General features: G+C 44.5%; 1 protein-coding gene across 7 annotated transcripts in view; it reads right to left on the bottom strand.

Moving 5' to 3' along the window:
• The window catches only part of ahi1 (Abelson helper integration site 1), a 344,784-nt gene that overhangs the window by 155,480 nt on the left and 173,249 nt on the right, over positions 1–16,055 (bottom strand). The gene's annotated exons all lie outside the window — the stretch shown is intronic.

Below are 16,055 nucleotides of genomic sequence, written 5' to 3'. Positions count from 1 at the left end.
TTATAGACCTGGTGGCAATGTGACTGTTGTATCGACACTGTTGCTCACTGAAGTGGTTCCTCAGAGGTGTCATGAGCCACATGTGCAGGGGGCATATCCCTTGTCCCCGAGAAGCAAGCCCTTAAGGGTGTTCGGTGCGTGGAAAAGGCTCGGAATGTGGATTTCCTCAGAATGAACAAATCATGGCAGCAGCCAGGGAATCTGGTGCACACGTGAAGAAATCTTTTCCGGTGGTCACAAACGAGCTGAGCGTTGGAGTGATGCCCCTTTCTGTTGATGAACAGTCCTGGCTTGTGTGGAGGTGCTCAGATTGCTATATGCGTGCAATCGATTGCACCCTCTACACGTGGGAGGTCAGCCACAGAGTGGAATCCCACCGCCCTCTCCGCCTGGCTGAGGGCGTCCATGTGGAAGTTGACATATTGCAAGGCTATGCGAAACAAGCAGTTGGTGACCTGCCTTATGCACTTGTGTGCAGACGACAGACACCCCGGCAATGTCACCTGGAATGATCCGGAAGCAAAGAAGTTGAGGGCAGTGGTTACTTTAACTACGACTGGTAATGAGATGCCACCAGGCCCAGCCGGGAACAGCTCGGCACGAAGGAGGCTGCAGCTGTCTGCGACCATCTGCCGACTCACTCTCAACCTCTGTATGCACTGCTACTCAGAGAGCTCCAGGAAGCTGAGCATCGGTCTGTAGACCCTCTGATGAGGGTAGTGCCTCCTGTGACGTCACTCCCTCTGTTGTTCCCATGTGCTCTTGTGCAGGTACTTGTGGCAAAGCACTGTGTTGTGGAGCTCCAAGTGGCGGAAGTGCACACCGTGCCTGGCAAGGATGGTGATGTTGCTCGTCCTCGGATGTACTGGTGAATGCAGCCATCAGGCCCCCCCATCCTGATGTTAATTTGAGGGGGTCCGAAAAGTTGGTAAATGTGTGTAAACAGAACAATTCTGAGGGGAAACCAAGAATTTTTCAGTCTAAACACAAAGAACTCCCTGCCAAAAGTTTGTCTGAGAACACTGAGTGCCCTTCTGCAATAACTCACCTTTTATCCCCAACTGTCAATCAGGGATTTAAATGTTCAAATGGCTGCCGGCTGAAACACGACTCATTCCCCATGGCGTGTTTCACACAGCAGGGTAAACACGTTAAACCGCTTGCCTTCACTCTTAATTAGATTTATGTACATTTCAAGTACTTTAAGTACTTGAATTCCTTGTTTAAATATCATCCCACCGGCTTTAATTGCCGGCAGGAATTCCAGGTTCGGGAACGCGCACGCACCCAGATGACTCTGGGTCATGCGCATTCTTAGGCGTGTTGGAGCCGGGATTTCGGCCCGCTCCTTGAAATTGCAATTTTCTTCGCACCCACCCCCAACGCACCTGCAGTTCCATTTTAAAATCGAGCCCCGGGTATTTCCCAATTTAGGAATTGTAGCAAAAGTACAATGGGCTTTTGAGGAAAAGAATGAGGTAGACATATTGTAGTTTAGTTGGTTGACCATGCTAATTAGAAACTTTCCACAGTATCTATTGGCAGCCACTTTACTCCCCAATTTCAACTGACCAGTAGGTCAAAGGTGTGGTTAGACCTTTACTTGGAGAGTGAGAATTACTGCGGTCAGTTTGAGTATTGTACGTTTCTCACCAACACCAAACATCTGTGTACCAACAATAACAACTTGTATTTACAGAATGCCTTTAATGTAGAAAATGCCCCAAGGTGCTTCACGGAGGTGTAAAGAAAAAATGGATACCAAGCCAAAGGAGGAGATATTAGGGGTAACCAAGTTTGGCCAAAGAGATGAGTTTTAAGGAGGGAGAAAGAAAGAAAAGGCAGGTAGAGAAAGAACGAGAAGTGGAGAGCAGAAGAACCAAGCTTCAAGGGAAGGGAAAGATGAGGCAAAAGAGGTGGAAGGAGCAAAGATAAGATTTTTCTGTGTTTAAAACCTCTCGCACTGTTTCGCTCTGGAGACTTGCATGCTTTTCAGGCGCACGGAGCATGAGTTCTGGTTTTTCCCACAGCTATCACTGTACATGGAGCTTCTTTAAATGAAAGGGTAAAGGAGGATGAGGGCCTCATTTAGGTTACATTTTTGTTTATGGGGCACTTTATCTTTTTATGTATGGAGGGTCTTGCATTTTTATATAATCATACGTGTCCACTCACTGGCTTTGACATGGGTGATTCAAAATTCCGCCCCCACGCGCCCCCCCCCCCCCCCCCCCCGCTTCAAAAGGTTGACAAGTTCAACCGAGATTACATGCTCAATGATGTAGTGGGGTTTGAATCTACATTGATAGATGGATTCAAGCAATCATGTTGAAAATATATGGATACTACTCCATCAAGTGGTAGCTTTACATATACACGTGAGATGGGTAGCTTTGAAGTTTCTTTAACTGGCAATCTGTCTAGGGAAGCATTCCTAGAGGCTATCTGGTTAAAAAAGAAATGCATTTTATTAGAAGTTTGGAAATCGCTATTTTGCACTGATATAAATCCAATACTTTCATCAATTTAACTTAGGGTTACCAACTCTGGTTGGACCTAATCCTGGAAATTCAGTCACATTACATTCACTGTAGTCTGCACGAGTCTGCATAATGTTACAGCACAGAAGGAGGCCATTCGGCCCATCATGTCTGTGCCAGCTCTTTGAAAGAGCTATCCAATTATCCATTCCCACTCCTCTGCTCTTTCCCCATAGCTCTGCAAATTTTCCCTTCATAAGTAAGCATCCAATTTCCCTTTGAAATTTACTACCAAATTTGCATCCACCACCCTATTGGGCAGTGCATTCCAAATCATAATAACTCACTGTGTAAAAAAATTCTCATCTCCTCGGTTTCTTTTGCAATATCTTTTCAGCCAACATCCCAGACTCTTCCATCACCATCCCTGGGTATGTCCTATCCCACCAGCAGGGCAGACCCACCAGAGGTGGCAGTACAGTGATATACAGTCAGGAGGGAGTGGCCCTGGGAGTCCTCAATATTGACTCCAGGCCCCATGAAATCTCATGGCATCAGGTCAAACATGGGCAAGGAAACCTCCTGCTGATTACCACCGACTGCCCTCCCTCAGCTAATGAATCAGTCCTGATCCATGTTGAGCACCACTTGGTAGAAGCACTGAGGGTAGCAAGGGCACAGAATGTACTCTGGGTGGGGGACTTCAATTTCTATCACCAAGAGTGGCTCGGTAGCACCACTGCTGACCGAGCTGGCCGAGTCCTGAAGGACACAGCTGCCAGGCTGGGCCTGCGGTAGGTGGTGAGCAAACCAAAATGAGCAAATACTTGACCTGTCCTCACCAAACTACTTGTCACAGATGCATCTGTCCACGACAGTATTGGTCGGAGTGACCCCCGCACAGTCCTTGTGGAGACGAAGTCCCGACTTCACACTGAGGACACCATCCAACGTGTTGTGTGGCACTACCACAGCGCTAAATGGGATAGATTCAGAACAGATCTAGCAGCTCAAACTGGGCATCCACAAGGCGCTGTGGGCCATCAGCAGCAGCAGGATTGTATTCCAGCACAATCTGATCTCATGGCCTGGCATATTCCTCACTCTATTACCAACAAGCCAGGGAATCAACCCAGGTTCAATGAGGAGTGTAGAAGAGCATGCCAGGAGCAGCACCAGGCGCACCTAAAAATGAGGTGCCAACCTGGTGAAGACACAGGACTACATGCATGCTAAACAGCGGAAGCAACATGCTATAGACAGAGCTAAGCGATTCCACAACCAACGGATCAGATCAAAGCTCTGCAGTCCTGCCAAATCCAATTGTGATTGGTGGTGGACAATTAAACAACTAACAGGAGGAGGAGGCTCCATGAACACCCCCATCCTCAATGATGGCAGAGTCCAGCACGTGAATGCAAAAGACAAGGCTGAAGCGTTTGCAACCACCTTCAGCCAGAAGTTCCGAGTGGATGATCCATCTCGGCCTCCTCCCGATATCCCCACCATCACAGAAGCCGGTCTTCAGCCAATTCGATTTCCTCCACATGATAATCAAGAAACGGGTGAGTGCACTGGATACAACAAAGGCTGTAGGCCCAGACAACATCCCGGCTGTAGTGCTGAAGACTTGTGCTCCAGAACTAGCCATGCCTCTAGCCAAACTGTTCCAGTACAGCGACAACACTGGCATCTACCCAACAATATGGAAAATTGCCCAGGTATGTCCTATCTATAAAAAGCAGGACAAATCCAATCCGGCCAATTACCGCCCCATCAGTTTACTCTCAATCATCAGCAAAGTGATGGAAGGTGTCGTCGACAGTGCTATTAAGCGGCACTTACTCACCAATAACATAGCCTGCTAACCGATGCTCAGTTTGGGTTCCGCCAGGACCACTCGGCTCCAGACCTCATCACAGCCTTGGTCCAAACATGGACAAAAGAGCTGAATTCCAGAGGTGAGGTGAGAGTGACTGCCCTTGACATCAAGGCAGCATTTGACCGAGTATGGCACCAAGGAGCCCTGATAAAATTGAAGTCAATGGAAATCAGGGGGGAAACTCTTCAGTGGCTGGAGTCATACCGAGCACAAAGGAAGATGGTAGCGGTTGTTGGAGGCCAATTATCTCAGCCCCAGGACAATGCTGCAGAAGTTCCTCAGGGCAGTGTCCTAGGCCCAACCATCTTCAGCTGCTTCATCAGTGACCTTCCCTCCATCAGAAGGTCAGAAATGGGGATGTTCGCTGATGATTATAGTGTTCAGTTCCATTCGCAACCCCTCAGGTAATGAGGCAGTCCGTGCCCGCATGCAGCAAGGCTTGGGCTGATAAGTGGCAAGTAACATTCGCGCCAGACAATGACCAACTCCAACAAGAGAAAGTCTAACCACCTCCGCTTGACATTCAACGGTATTACCATCGCCGAATCCCCCACCATCAACATCCTGGGGGTCACCATTGACCAGAAACTTAACTGGACCAGCCACATAAATACAGTGGCTACAAGAGCAGGTCAAAGGCTGCGTACTCTGAAGCGATTGACTCACCTCCTGACTCCCCAAAGCCTTTCCACCATCTACAAGGCACAAGTCAGGAGTGTGATGGAATACTCTCCACTTGCCTGGATGAGTGCAGCTCCAACAACACTCAAGAAGCTCAACACCATCCAGGACAAAGCAGCCCACTTGATTGGTACCTCATCCACCAACCTAATCATTCACTCCCTTCACCACCGACACACGGTAGCTGCAGTGTGTACCATCTACAGGATGCACTGCAGCAACTCGCCAAGGCTTCTTCGACAGCACCTCCCAAACCCACGACCTCTACCACCTAGAAGGACAAGGGCAGCAGGCGCATGGGACCACCACCATGTTCCCCTCCAAGTCACACACCATCCCGACTTGGAAACATATCGCCATTCCTTCATCGTCGCTGGGTCAAAATCCTGGAACTCCCTACCTAACAGCACTGTGGGAGAACCTTCACCACATGGACTGCAGCGGTTCAAGGAGGCGGCTGACCACCACCTTCTCAAGGGCAATTAGGGATGGGCAATAAATACTGGCCTTGCCAGCGACGCCCACATCCCATGAATGAATAAAAAAAATCTTAAATCTGTGCCCCCTGGTTACCAACCCTCCTGCCACTGGAAACAGTTTCTCCCTATATATTCTATCACAACCCTTCATAATTTTGAACACCTCTATTGAATCTTTGCTTAACCTTCTCTGTTCAAAAGGAGAACAATTCCAGCTTCACTGAAGTGAAGCAACAAAACTGAAGTCCCTCATGCCTGGTATCATTCTGGTAAATCTCCTCTGCACCCTCTCCAAGGCCTTGCTATCCTTCCTTAAGTGTGGTGACTTCCCGATAAATGCTTTGAAATTTTACAGGATTACCTTGTGTCTCTTTAATGCTTTGTTAAGCGATCACTTGTTCAAATCCCTTTTATTCATGTCCTTATGAAAGAAAAGAACCTTTGCAGAGTTGTACGTTAGTGTCACATGGCTGCATGATTTTCTCTCAACGTTTTCTAGGCATAGAAACTGATGAAAGGAAAGCAGAAAACGCTGGTAACAGTTCTCAGAACTTTGGAAGGGTACATACATCAACCTTTGCAATTTCCAGGTGTGAACTGGAACGCAGAAGTACATTTCTCCCGGGTCACCAGGAGCAGCGCCCGGGAAATCAATCATCCATTTGGGAGACTGCTGAGCAATCCAGGAGGGTTGGCAGCCTTAATGCAACATGAGCTTGTGAATACAACAACGAAATATACTGCTTCTGGTAGATGTCGTGAAATCACGGCTCCAGGGCTGGTTAACCCCAAAAAGACCCCTACATCTCTCCAGTCGTGCAAGGTGGTGCACAGCACTGTACAAGCAGGGTAATCATTTATAAACACTCCTAGAAGCACTCCCTGCTTCTGCTCAATCTGCCACCTGAACTATAAGTCTGTTTCTGTGCAGAACTGAAACCTGAGATCTCTCAGCAGCTGCAGGAATCAAACTTTGGCATCTTTGTAGCCAGAATAGCCATTGAGCTAAGGGTTCGTCATCTCAATCCCTTGTTCTGAAATAGGCTTCATTTTTCAAAGCTGTGCATCAATGGAAGTCAGCAAAAATTGTGCATGCTCGGTATTGGGCAGGGTGCATGATATTCAACACAGAATTTTAAAAATGAAACTGGTATAAATCAACGCTGGTAAGGTTGTATTTACTAACCATCCCTAGTTACCCTGAGAAAGTTGTGGTGGGCCACCTTCTTGAACCAATTCTATAACAACTGAGTGGCTTGCCACACCACTTCAGAGGGCATTAAGAATCCCCCTCTTTTGTCTGTGGATAAAGAGGCCAGACTGCGTAGGGGTAACAGATTCCCTTCCCTGAAGGACATTTGTGAACCATTTGTGTTTTTGCAACAATCCAGTAGCTTTCATGGCCATTTATTCTGGTGCTAGCCCACAAATTACCAGATTTATTTAATTCATTTTCACAACTTGCCAACTCATGACCTCTGGATTGCTAGTTTAGGACCATAAGATTATACTACAGTACCCCATGGTGTCTGTGTATAACAATGATTACACGTCAAAAGTAATTCACTGAATGTGAAGTGCTTTGGAATGTCCTAAGGATGTGATAAGGCACTGTATTAATGCAAGATCTTTCTTTTACTGTCATTTTTTGATCAAATAAATGAGTAGGCAATGTCCCATTGGAAACAATAGAATTCACACCAAGATATCATCAGAAGGTATTATACATTATTAGAAAATTCACTAAAATCAAGATCCATTCTCGAGTTGCCAATCCTCTGGGATTATCCTGGAGTCTCCAGAAATTAAAGATTAAAGATTAATCTTCTGGACACTGCTGCAAGCAGCTCGGGAGAAAAATCATAGGGCATTAAAAAAAATTATTGTTCTCATTTTCTCTGAACAATAATTTATTAGTTATAAAAATATTGGAAATGGGGAATAAAGGCTGTTTGAATGGGCGGGGCGGTGGCTGGCAGGATATCATGTGATGAAACCTCTAGGAATACATTCAACCAGAGTTGGCAAACCATGTCTATTCACTTTACTATCTTGCCTCAATCTTGACCGGTGTAAGATACACAAAGCTACAAAGAATTAATGCTACAATGGTTGATATCCTGTCGGGCTGCTCGTGGTCAAAAAAAAACATTAAAAATTGTGTCTCTCATCCCAAAACAATCACACTCTTTAGTTTTCACTTTCTAATTATTTCTGACTCTCTTCTGACCCTCTGTATGGGGCTGTCAAATGCCCATCACTGGAAACAAGGAACTTAAGCCTCAAAATTTCTCAGCAGAGACTTGGAGTAATCATCCTCAAACCACCTCAAGATCCTAATAGCACAAAGGAACCTACAGAAGGAGTAGGCCATTCAGTTCACCAAGCTTGTAATTTTGTTAGCCATAACACCTTTTAACTTTTTAATCCCAAGTGCATTCTCTTTTCCATAACCATTAGCTTCCTGAATAAGTATCCATTTATCTTAGTCAGCTCAGTTGATTCTACGTCTGTGGCCCTTCAGCAGTACATTCCATGTTCTCACATTCCTGTGTCTATATTTTCTGCATTACCTTTCAAATGGCTTAGGTCTTGGATCAAATTTTATTATCCCCCTGAAGAGTTCCCTATCTACCCTGTTAATTGCCTTCATTATTTTAAATGTCTTAATCAGGTCACCCCTTCAGCTTTTTATCTCAGTGTTCAATAGGGAAGACATGATCTCTCCAAACAGAGTTAACAAAGACAAAATTAATGACTTTAATATGAATAAGGTGGATGACCTTAAAGGGCTCAAAACAAATAAATCCAGAGATAAATGGTACTTAAATGGAAATGTGTCAGGCACTGACAATCACTACATGGGAGTCACCACACACTGGAGAGGTGCCAGGAAATAGGAAAAATGGTGTCATATTCAAAAAGGCTGACAAAACAAACACATGCAGCTACAGACCCATTTGTCTTACTTCAAGTCCATGTAAAATAATGGATGTGATTATCAGGAACAAATGAGGATTATCTGTATATCAATGATTTAGTAAACAGCATTCAAACGGAGAAGAGGAATAAAAACAGAAAATGCTGGAAAAGCTCAGCAAGTGAGGCAGCATCTCAGAGAAAGAAACAGTTAACGTTTCAGGTCGAAGACCTTTCGTCAGAACTGGAAGATGTTAAAGAGTTAAAGTTTTTAAGCAAGTAGCCAGAGGAAGGGGGGGGCGGGGGGGAAAGAAAGAACAAAAGGGAAAGTCTGTGATAGGGTAGAGGGCACAAGTGATTAAATGCCAAAAGGGATGATGGTGCAAGGCAAGCAGGGTAGTAATGGGAGAAGTTAAGAAACAAAAGATCGGACTAGAGTAGCTGTAAATGGAGAAAGTTCCTGTCTTACCAACTTCCTAGGCTTCTTTGAGGAAGTGACCTGTGGGAAATTCTACGATCTGCTGTACCTAGACATCTAAAAGACATTTGACAAAAGTTCCATGTGAAAGTCCATTAGTTAAGCTCAAATCTATACTACTTCAAGGTAAATCTTGGAAATAGATAAGAAACTGGCTGAAGGGTAGAAAACAGGTGCTTGTTAGAGAAGTTATGTCAGGATGTTGGTTTGGGGGGGGGGGGGGGGTGGGGGTAAGGGTGGAGAAAGAGTTTTGAGTGGGGTGCCCAGGGCTTAGTGTTGGGATGAATTCTGTTTCTAATTTACATCCATGACTTGAATTTGCATTGAGTTTCTGAATCCATCAAATTTGCAAAGGGGCTGTGAAATCGTAGGAACCAGAATAAAATGAGTTGGACAAAACATGCATGTTGGCGGACGAAAGCCATTTGATTTAATGCTGACAATTGCAAATTACTGCACATTGGAAGGAAAATGAGCAACACATACTCCATGAATGATGTTGAAATAGCTTAGGAAGAAATTGAAAGGGACCTCGGAGTGTTAGTAAACTCAATGGCTCCGATATTTACAGGGGGCAACGGTCAGTGGCTTGAAAATCCAGAAATGGGGGAAAGGCAGAGGTCCTGCTGAATTTAACATGGGGGAGGGGGTGCAAATCTGTATCCACTGCATCAACAACAACAACTTGCATTTATTTAGCGCCTTTAACGTAGTAAAATGTCCCAAGGCGCTTCACAGGAGCGTTATCAAACAAAATTTCACACTGAACCATATAAGTATTAGGACAGACTACCAAAAGCTTGGTCAAAGAGGTAGGTTTTAAGGAGCGTCTTAAAAGGAGGAGAGAAAGGTAGAAAGGCAGAGAGGTTTAGGGAGGGAATTCCAGAGCTTAGGGCCTAGGCTGCTGAAGGCATGCCCGCCAATGGTGGAGCGATTAAAATCAGAGATGCGCAAGAGGCAAGAATTGGAGGAGCGCAGAGATCTCGAACGGTTGTAGGAATAGAGGAGGATATAGAGATAGGGAGGGGTGAGGCCATGGAGAGATTTGAAAACAAGGATGAGAGTTTTAAAATCGAGGCGTTTCCAGATCGGGAACCAATGTAGGTTAGCAAGCACAGGGGTGATGGGAGAATGGGACTTGGTGCAAGTTAGGATAGGGACAGCAGAGATTTGGATGAGCTCAAGTTTATGGAGAGTGGAAGATAGGAGACTGGCCAGGAGAGCATTGGAATAGTCCAGTCTGGAGGTAACAAAGGCATGAATGAAGGTTTCAGCAGATGAGCTGAGGCAGGGGCAGATGTTACAGAGGTGGAATTAGGTGGTCTTGGTGATGGAGCAGATGTGTGGTCGGAAGCTCATCTCAGGGTCAAATAGGATGCCAAGATTGCAAACGGTCTGGTTCAGCCTCAGACAGTGGCCAGGGAGACGAATGAAGTCAGTGGCTAGGGAACGGAGTTTGCAGCGGGGACCAAAGACAAGGGCTTTGGTCTTTCCAATATTTAGTTGGAGGAAATTTTTGCTCATCCAGTACTGGATGTCGGACAAGCAACGTGACAAATGAGAGACAGTGGAGGGAGGTGGTTGAGAGAGAGTGCTGGGCAGGTAGAGCTAGAGCTAGAGGGGATGAGGCCACAACCTCCTGACATCTAATCTAGTTCTATGTTTACATAACTTGCACACTCGTCCTTTCGTTCTCTCTAATTTACCTAATTCAAATAATCTGTCTACACGTGCACAGTCTAGTCCATTTTCAATCAAGTCTCCCCGAAGTCTACTCTTTTCTAGAGTAAAAAGACCCAGCTCCCTGAACCTATCATTGCTAGATAAAAGTTGATTATTTTAATCTATATAATACAACAGCAGTAACAAGAAGCATTTATGTAATGCCTTTAATGTAAATAAATGTCCTAAGATGCTTCCTAAATAGGCAGAAAAGAAAACTTATTCAAAGCTAGTCTCAGTTTGACTTAGTGATAGAACTCTTGCCCAGGTCAGAAAGCTATGAATTCAAGCCTCACTCCGAGACTTGAGAACATAATTTCGTATCAGAATATTTTCCACCCAGCATTAATTGCTCTAATCAGGTATAGCATTCATTAGTTTCAGGGTAAATTTAACTCCCAACAATAGGGTATGGTAGCCTAGTGGTTATGGCACCAGATTATAAACTCAAAGGTCATTAGTTCAAATCCTACACATCAAGTTGTGAAATGTAAATTTTTTAAAAATTGATAATTTGTGGGCTAGCATCAGAAAATGACAATAAAAGCTGTTGGATTGTTGTAGAAACCAAACTGGTTAACTAATTTCCTTCAGGGAAGGGAACTTGCCACATGTTACTCCAGTCCCACTCTATGTGGTGACTCTTAATGCCCTCAGTGATGGGCAGTAAATACTGCCTTGCCAGTGTTGCCCACATTTCAAGAACAAAAAGTAAAATTCAACCTCAGATTGCACAATTTGACATTTCCATTTTCAAAACCAATAAGCTTTTGTTTGGGGGAAACTGACAATTCTGAGTCAGTTCAAACTCATTTCACTAAGGACTATTACAATTATTGGAGTGAAAACCTTCATCTCATCAGCATGGGCTGAATTCAAACTGAGGTTCCAGAAGTGAAAGGCCTGTGCTCTAACCCCATTGCACCACCTAGTCAGATCTTCTATAGGAGCACAAACTTTCCACTAAAATGTAAGGTATTCTTCCTCCACCCCCACACAAACACAACTTGTCTATTCCCGCTTGATTTTTTTTTCCAAGCAACTTAATGACGTGTTAATATATGTAACAAAAAACGATTTCATCTCCACAGCTGAATCATATTCAGATATGAAATTTATGGGTTGACCCATATTACGTTGGTCCTAGCACTAAGAAATGCAAGTCATTCTTATCTAGGAGTTCAGTTCTGACGTTCTAATTTAATCTTGTGGCCAACTTTATTCTGGTTAACTTATTTAGCAAATTTTTAGTGAAACACATATCATCTAAGAGCTTCCATGGGAACCCAAAAGCATACTGTTTGTGGTCTTGTAGTTGACTAAAAACAATCCTACAGAATAGCTACACGCTTGAAACAATACCAATTCTGAGTAAATTTAAAAATACGTATAGACTAAGCAAGACAAAACCTGAAGTTTACACAAGTCTTCCTTCCCCCTCCCCATTTATATACACAAACACAAATGTGCTCAGCAACACCATATTTGTGAAATCATAGAATCATAAAATGGTTACAACACAAAAGTAGGCCATTCGGCCCATTGAGCCCGTGCCAGCTCTTTGTAAGAGCAATCCAGTTAGTTACATTCCCCTGCACTTTCCCCGTAGCCCTGCAAATTTTTTCCCTTCAAGTATTTATCCAATTTCTTTTTGAAAGCCACGATTCAATCTGCTTCCACCACCCTTTCAGGCAGTGCATTCCAGATCATAACTACTCATTGCGTAAAAAAGTTTGTCCTCATGTCACCTTCAGTTCTTTTGCCAATCACCTTAAATTTGTGTCCTCTGATTCTTGACCCTTCCGCCAATGGGAACAGTTTCTCTTTATTTACTTTATTTGAACCCTTCATGATTTTGAACACTTCTATCAAATCTCCTCTTAACCTTCTCTCCTCTAAGGAGAACAACCCCAGTTTCTCCAGTCTATCCACATAACTGATGTCCCTCATCCCTGGAACCATTTCTAGTCAATCTTTTCTGCACCGTCTCTAAGGCCTTCACATCCATCCTAAACTGCGGTGCCCAGGATTGGACACAATACTCCAGTTGCGGCCGAATCAATGTTTTATAAAGGTTCAACATAATTTCCTTGCTTTTGTACTCTATGCCTCTATTTATAAAGCCCAGGATACCGTATGCTTTTTTAACTGCTTTCTCAACCTGTCCTGCCACCCCAGGTCTCTCTGTTCATGCACCCCCTTTAGAATTGTACCATTTAGTTCATATTGCCTCTCCTCATTCTTCCTCCAAAATGTATCACCTTGCACTTCTCTACGTTAAATTTGCCATGTGTCCGCCCATTCTACCAGCCTGTCTATGTCTTCTTGAAGTCTATTACTATCCTCCTCACTGTTTGCTACACATCCAAGTTTTGCGTCATCTGCAAATTTTGAAATTGTGCCCTGGACACCCAAGTTCAAGTCATTAATATACATCAAAAAAAGCAGTGGTCCTAGTACCAACCTCTGGGGAACACCACTGTATACCTTCCTCCAGTCCGAAAAACAACCGGTCACCATTACTCTCTGTTTCCTGTCACTTAGCCAATTTCGTATCCATGCTGCCACTGTCCCTTTTATTCCATGGGCTTCAATTTTGCTGACAAGCCTATTATGTGGCTCTTTATCAAACACCTTTTGGAAGTCCATGTACACCACATCAACCCTCTCTGTTACCTCATCAAAAAACTCAATCAAGTAAGTTAAACACAATTTGCCTTTAACAAATCTGTGCTGGATTTCCTTTATTAATCCACACTTGTCCAAATAACTATTAATTTTGTCCCAGATTATCATTTCTAAAAGCTTCCCCACCACCAAGATTAAACTGATTGGTCTATAGTTACCAGGTTTATCCTTACACCCTTTTTTGAACAAGGGTGCAACATTTGCAATTCTCCAGTCCTCTGGCACCACCCCCATATCTAAGGATGATTGGAAGATTATGGCAGGTACCACTGCACAATTTCCACCCTTACTTCCCTCAGCAAACTAAAATGCATCCCATCCGGACCAGGTGACTTATCTACTTTAGGTACAGCCAGCCTTTCTAGTACCTCCTCTATCAATTTTTAGCCCATCCAGTATCTCAATTATCTCCTCTTTAACTGTGACTTTGGCAGCATCATCTTCCTTGGTAAAGACAGATGCAAAGTACTCATTTAGTACCTCAACCATGCCCTCTGCCTCCACGCATAGATCTCCTTTTTGGTACTGAATCAGCCCCAATGCTCCTCTTACTATTTACTATTTATATGCCTATAGAAGACTTTTGGATTCCCTTTTATGTCAGCCACCAGTCTATTCTCATAATCTTTGCCCCTCTTATTTCCTTTTTCACTTCTCCTCTGAACTTTCTATATTCAGCCTGCTTCTCACTTGTATTATCAATCTGACATCTGTCACACACACCCTTTTTCTGCTTCAACTTACTCTCTATCTCTTTCGTCATCCAGGGAGCTCTGACTTTGGTTGCCCCACCTTTCCCCCTCGTGGGAATGTACCTAGACTGTACCTGAACCATCTCCTCTTTAAAGGTCGCCCATTGTTCGATTACAGTTTTGCCTGCCAATCTTTGATTCCAATTTACCCGGGCCAGATCCGTTCTCAACCCACTGAAATTGGCCCTCCTCCAATTAAGTATTTTTATTCTAGATTGCTCTTTGTCCTTTTCCATAACTAGTCTAAACCTTATGATACTATGATCATTGTTCCCTAAATGTTCCCCCACTGACACTTGCTCCACTTGACCCACTTCATTCCCCAGAACTAGATCCAGCAATGCCTCCTTCCTCATTGTGCCGGAAACATACTGATCAAGAAAGTTCTCCTGAACACTCTTCAGAAATTTCTCCCTCGCTTTGCCCTTTACACTATTACTACCCCAGTCTATATTAGAATAGTTGAAGTCCCCCATTATCACTATTCTATGGTTCTTGCACCTCTCTAATTTCCCTGCAAATTTGCTCTTCCATACCCTTCCCACTAGTTGGTGGCCCATAGAATACACCTAGTGTAATGGCACCTCTGTTGTTTCTTAACTCTAACCAAATAGTTTCTGCCCCTGCCCCCTCAAGGACATCCTCTCTCTCCAGCACTGCAATATTCTCCTTAATCAACACTGCCATCCCCCCTCCTTTTTCTCCTTCCCTATCTTTTCTGAAACCTTGGGGGTGATTTTAAATCCCAAGAACGGGTGGGTTGGGGGTGGGTGGAAGTTGAAAATAGTTGTTTTTTTGGGTCACGACCGCAAAATTTTTGGACTTGGCATTCCCAGTGGGAAGCCTGTAGTTTTCCATGCCAACATTAAACCCGGAAATAAAGCCGGGTTGCGGTTGCGACCCAAAAAACAACTGTTTTCAACTCCCACCCGCCCCCAACCCACCCGTTCTTGGGGTTTAAAATTACCCCCCTTGTATCCAGGAATATTTAATACCCAATTCTGCCCTTTTTTGAGCCAGGTCTCAGTTATCATCACTACATCATTTCCCATGTGGCTATCTGCGCCTGCAGCTCACCAACCTTATTCACCACGCTTTGTACGTTTACAAATGCACTCTAAACCTCTTAGACATTCTTGTATTTGCTCAGTCTGATCCCATGTGATACTGTACTATTTCTTACTCTGGTGCTATCTGTCTCTCCGAATCCTTTGTGCACCTTGTTTTTCCTTTCTAATGCTACATCCTGGCGCCCATTCCCCTGCCAAATTAGTTTAAACCCTCCCCACAGCACTAGTGAACCTCCCCATGAGGACATTGGTCCCAGCTCTGTTGAGGTGCAACCTATCCATCTTGAACAAGTCCCTCCTGCCCCAGAACTGATTCCAATTCCCCAAGAAACTGAAGCCCTCCTTCTTGCACCATGTCGCCAGCCACGCATTAACCTGCCTATCTTCTTATTTCTGTACTCACTAGCGTGTGGCACTGAGAGTAATATTAACTTTGAGGTCCTGCTTTTTAAACTTCCTCCCTGGTTCCTGAAACTCTGACCACAGGACCTTATCCCTTTTCTTTCCTACGTCGCTGGTACCCACATGGACCACGACTTCTGGCTGTTCCCCTTCCCCCTGCAGAATGTTTTGCACCCTCTCAGTGATGCCTCCCTGGTGCCAGGGAAAAGGACAACACACCATGCGGGGCTCACGTTGGCGGTCAAAGAAACGCCAGTCTGTCCCCGACTATCGCATTTCTACATTTCATTGTGCCCCCATGTACAGTCCTTTGCCCCATAGTGCCATGCTCAGGACTGCTCAGGAATGCTGAATACCGGTTTGAGAGTGCCACACACTCAGAAGATTCCTGCACTGCCTGCCTCTTCCTACCCTTCCAGATGGCCACCCACTTGCTATCCTAAACTCTCTGTGGCTGCGGAGCAACCACCTCCTGGAACGTACGATCCAGGAAACCTTCAGT

The sequence above is a fragment of the Heptranchias perlo genome, chromosome 5 (assembly GCF_035084215.1).
Source record: "Heptranchias perlo isolate sHepPer1 chromosome 5, sHepPer1.hap1, whole genome shotgun sequence".
NCBI lineage: Eukaryota > Metazoa > Chordata > Chondrichthyes > Hexanchiformes > Hexanchidae > Heptranchias > Heptranchias perlo.
The sequence above is the reverse complement of the archived record's forward strand: the minus strand, read 5'-3'. Positions and strand labels throughout refer to the sequence as shown.